The sequence below is a fragment of the Oryzias melastigma genome, unplaced genomic scaffold (genome assembly GCF_002922805.2).
Source record: "Oryzias melastigma strain HK-1 unplaced genomic scaffold, ASM292280v2 sc00262, whole genome shotgun sequence".
Taxonomy (NCBI): Eukaryota; Metazoa; Chordata; class Actinopteri; order Beloniformes; family Adrianichthyidae; genus Oryzias; species Oryzias melastigma.
Genome location: NW_023416896.1, coordinates 73791 through 79069, shown reverse-complemented (window position 1 = coordinate 79069; position 5279 = coordinate 73791). Strand labels below are relative to the sequence as shown.

Here is a 5279-nt window from a genome sequence, read left to right as displayed (position 1 = left end):
CCAAGAAGCCAAAATCCCATTGACTGCTATAAAGAAATAAACAGTTATTACTCTGGTTATTCTAACTAATAGAAGGACATTCTTGATCTGATACCTTCTGATATCTTCTTCTCTGATACCATCTTCTTCATAATCCTCAATGTTTTTCAGGATGATTTTTCGTTATCACTTCAAACCTTTGACAGATTCTTCCGAGGCGCTTTCAGTGGAAGGGCTGTGGACTTCAAATAAACTTGCTTCTGACTGGCAACAGTCATTGCCATAGAAACATTAACTCAAACTGACTTGGACTATCATCTGGCCAGATAAAAATCGCCGTCATCTGGCGGAATTGGCTATATTTTGCTGGAGGTAAGGCATTTTCTATGTGTAAGGAGTCAGAGCTCTGTCTCGCCCTCTGGTCACTGTCGGGAACCATCTCCAGAGTACCTAACACACTACATCTCCCGGCAGCCCCAGCACACACTCCTCAAAAGCTGCTCAGTTGACTCTCATTTGCCATCACCCACAGGACACTTAAAGTCTCCCTCCAATGAAAATCCTGTTTTTTGAGTTTTTAACATGTATGTGTGGCATTTTTCTTCTGAAAGACAAAAGATATAAAAAGAAATCATCGTGTTTGCATTTACGAGTATTTCTCCTTTTTAGTCGCTGTCATTCAAAGTCCCTGGAAAAACTCTGTTTGAATTCCTGAAACTTTCATACGTCACAGTAGCTAGCTAACCCGGATGTGGCTGTAGAGGCCGGATAAGATAAGATAACGTCCCACTTCTGTGCTGTTAAGGATTGTAATTCAGTGAAAGGCCAGACTGATGTTAGCTTTCATTATTTAGTGATTGAAATTCATGTCTGCTTCCCTTCAAGCAGTGAAGCTAAAGGTTGTTTTTAAGTTGGTCTCACGTATTTAAAATGAAACAAACTAAAACCCCATCAGCTGTCACAAATATGCTGTCCGTCCACGTTTGACACAACCTGCGGAGGAACACCGAGCTGCAGCGGGCGGCGGCGGGCAGTCGGTGGCAACTGCGAGCAGCGACCGGCCGCGACGGGCAGCTGTGGGCAGCTATAAATGAGCGGCGCTATACCAGCAGCTCCGTTCAGGATCCACCAGGTGGTTTAACCGGACGCCGGAACTGTTCTCCTGAATTTAACCCTTCATCTGGATCTAAAACCGTCAGCACTGTCTGCACACATTTAGAAACTGATGTGCGATTAGACCCTTTCTGTATTCTGAGCTCCAGCTAGTGCTGCTGCAATGCAGTCTGAATGATCATGTTTTGTTTTATTTTTTCATGGTCTTATCAAAGTCTGTGTCTCGCTAGCATGTCTGGGGGGATAAGGGGCGGGGTTACACAGCTCAGCACCATAAGACATGCCCACACAGGGATTTTTTTGGAAATGAAGGCTTCAGATCAACATGAAAAATGCCTTTTCAAGACATTTAAGGTGTAGAATTTTTGTTAAAAACTTCACAGTCTTAATTAAAACCCAACTGGGAACATTTAATGAAAATTTAAAACATTTGTTGTACGGGGACTTTAAGTAGTGCACAGAGCCTAACTCAGTGCAAAGTATCGTCTGCCTGCATTACCGAGTGGTTCATTCTGGACCGGATCTCCTGTTTCTGACCCTGCTTCATCTGGTTGCTTACCACCTGCCCTCAGCCTGGACACTGACATACTATGAATGTAATTATGTGTCAAAACATACAAGCTTAAATAATACACACACAAAAGTTTAACTCTCACAAATGTAAAACTGAACACAAAGTTGCAAGAAAAAGTGAGAAAATGTGTACTTGTGGAATGTAATGTGGGAACTTGACAAAAAACCTTAACTTATGTGTAAAAATGTTCTAATGTGAAATGATCCCCCTGATCTTATGAATCATAAGTTTCAAGCTCCCCCTGTCCAATCATGAGTTGCAGTATCCTTTAGCGAGATACTGATGGAGCTGCACTGCCCTCTTGTCTAATGTAAATGCTGTTTATTTGATGAACTCCTGTGCATTGTTACTGTGATGTGGGATGTCTTATGGACATTTGTATTTAAAATGTTCCTGTGAATCAAACCTCAGGCATGTTTCTCACTCTAACAGCGTGCATAACTCATTTAGCATGAGATAAATGAGGATTTTGAGGCTGTTTTGGAGTTAAGCTAATATTTTAGCTACATGCTAGCTTTTTTTTTAGCACCTACTGACTTTTTTAACCAATTTGGTATTTACTGAAGTTTTCTAAGCAAATTTGGAGTTTGGCTAATAATTTAGCAATATCTTAGCTGTTTTAGTTAAGTTTGCATTTACTTAGGTTTTAAGGCTTGCTCCAGCAACTTTTTCTGAATATTGTGTTTTTTCTACAGTTATTTAGATTTTGCAGCATTGCAGGGGAAAGTTAACTTTTGACACCCCCCCCACATGAGATATTTGTGCCAATACTAACTTGTGGGGAGGAGGGGTCAGGCAGGCGGAGCTTTCGTCGGAAATCAATCAGAGGATGGGTGATCAGGGGGGTATTTCTTTTTCAGCAATGGCTCACCAAGCTGGGGTGAATCTCCACAAAATCCTATTTTGACACTTCCCTTGGTTGTTTTTCAGTAGTAAATAAACTCTTGTTAACAATGCATATTGAAAAACAGCCACGTTAAGTTATTATGCTCTCAACCTTTAAGCATCAAAGGTACTTAGTTTTAACACGGTGAAGCTTTGGAGCTAGCATAGCGCTAACCCTAGTCAACAAAACAAAGTGAATAGTTTATATTTTTATTGTCTATGATGGTGTTGAAAATGTTAATAGTACTAACAAAGAGTCAATAGAGTGCCAGTGAATTAGTGAGTGAATTAAGGAGAGCATTTTCTGTCAATCTGACCCCTTTTCTAAATCTGGTCCTGTTTTCTCTGGATATTTTGAGTTTAGAGTTAGATGACCATAAAGACATGTTCATGCTATTAATTCATTCATTCATTCATCCATCTTCCTGACCGCTTCTTCACTGGCCTGAGTTAATCCCTCTGAAGTGCTTGCCCTCTCCACATTAATAGGAGTCTGTTGGTATCTCTGAATGCAGCCTACCAAATTTCATAATTGCAGCTTCAATGTCTGAATTCTGTTGATCCTAGCAAGACAAACATTTCATTATTACGGTCAATTATGCCCTTAACTGTAATAGATTATTTTGCAACTCAGAAATCCAACAAACTGTGTCATGTAAGCAGCTTGCAATAAAAGTCCCTCTGCTAGTCTATGTTGACCAAAAAAATTCAAATGTTGCAAGTATTATTTTGAAAGGTTTACTTTTTTAAGCACTTGTAACACCTGCACTGGTTCTTCAAAATAGGTGCCTATGGTGTTAAAGAGGGTAGAAAACGATAAAGTCAAACCACGTATATCAATACCTGCTTGTGTGCTGCTGTTACGAATATAAGTAGGAGTGTCCATCCCGTTTATCGACCAGCTATGGTCGACCATGCAGATCAGAGGGGGGTACATGTAATGACCGGTTCAGACGCCTAATACTTTTCATACAAAATAACTCGGCTGAGAATTGGGACTCTTTTGACCATTTGTTAGTACTATTAACATTTTCAACACTACCCTAGAGAATATAAATTGTGTGCACAAAGATGGCTTCTTCCCTCGAGCCGTCACTCTGAACTCTGAACTTTTGATGAGTATGGAACACAACATGAGAACTGTTACGCCAGAAAATCTGTTGTATATATATATATATATATATATATATCATTTTCTTCAGATGTGTGTGTATATATATATTTTGTTATTTGTTAATAATATTTGTTATTTTTATTTATTTTATTATTATTTTCTTTTATCTTTTTACACACAGGAGCACAAGTCACTGGAACCAATCCCTTGTATATATCCTGTACTTGGCCAATAAAGCTGATTCTGATTCTGAAGAATATGAACTTTTCCCTTGGTCTTGTTGGCTAGAGTTAGCGCTGTGCTAATTCCCATAGACTTCCATTGAAAAACAGTTATTTCTCAGTCATTTTATTCATCAGAATAACCATCTTGCTCTGATGCTTCCTTCTTAACACATTTTTTTTTAATCCCAATTTTTTTTATATATTTTTTTCTTTTTCGCCAGTTATTCAACTTATAAACCAACCAATCAGATGCCTCGGTAAAGGCATGTGGCTCCTGCTGTCCCTGTCTCGAACGTTTGATTGTCAGATTCCTCTGAGCTGCTTTCAGTGGGAGGGGTGTGGGCTTCAAACAAGCCGGAACAAGATCACTCCTGATTGGTTGAGAGTACTTCCTCTAGAAACGTGACTCAGACCGACTCAGACTAATCGCTGTCGACAGGTTGTAGACGTATCAGGAAGTGATGGTGAAGGCTCTGGCCTGATTTCCTGAGGGTCGAAGGTAATGCATTTCCCCTGGGGGACCTCAACACCTCTTATGTCCAGTTCCTATTAAACGGTCTATGGTTAAAACTTAATACCTTTAATGCTTAAAGGTTGAGATGCATATTTGCTTAACGTGGCTGGTTAACCTATGAAGCATGTTTTGGATGGTGGGAGGAAGCCGAAGAAAACCCACACATGCACGAGGAGAACATGCAAACTCCACACAGAAAGGTCCCCAGTCAGTGGTTCTGTTTAAGATCCCCCAGCCGGGATTTGAACTGGGGCTTTCTTGCTGTGAGGCAAGAGTGCTAACCACTGCACCACCGTGCAGCCCTAGGAGATTTGCCACAGTCACTCGCTGTAGTCTGGCGTAAAGTCAGCTCTAGCTAAGCGCAGACATGAAAGCTGCAGCTAGCAGAGGAGATTCTCCAGTAAGGCAGAGAGAGGGAGAAAAAACTGCACGTGCCACAAGAAACCCCCACCCCACCCACCACCTCATTCTGCTAATCGTCTCTGTAGCGGTTAGCTTTAGCCGATGCAGAAGCAGGGCATGTGGAGATTCTCTACAGGATCCAGACAGACCTGGAGGATAAAGCTGCTGACCTACAGCAGCAACAGAACCTTTAACATGAACTCATAGAACATTTACAAGAACTGTATTTTATAGATGTAATAACACTCATAAATCCACTTTGTACTAACTTTATTTGTAGTCTCTTTGTAGCATTAAAGAGCTGCATCTTTACTGTCGGTGATATCAAAGCAAATATTCAAAACACTGAAATGTTTTTAAGCTCTTTTTGTTATGATTTAATGTAAAAATTAATAATCTGGAATTAAGGAGAGCATTTTCTGTCAATCTGACCCCTTTTCTAAATCTGGTCCTGTTTTCTCTGGATATTTTGAG

The 5279-nt window shown here is 40.3% G+C and overlaps 1 protein-coding gene across 4 annotated transcripts in view; it reads right to left on the bottom strand.

Annotated features, from left to right (window-relative positions):
- zdbf2 (zinc finger, DBF-type containing 2) overlaps positions 1 to 5279 on the bottom strand; it is a 15644-nt gene that overhangs the window by 7186 nt on the left and 3179 nt on the right. The window lies entirely within an intron of this gene.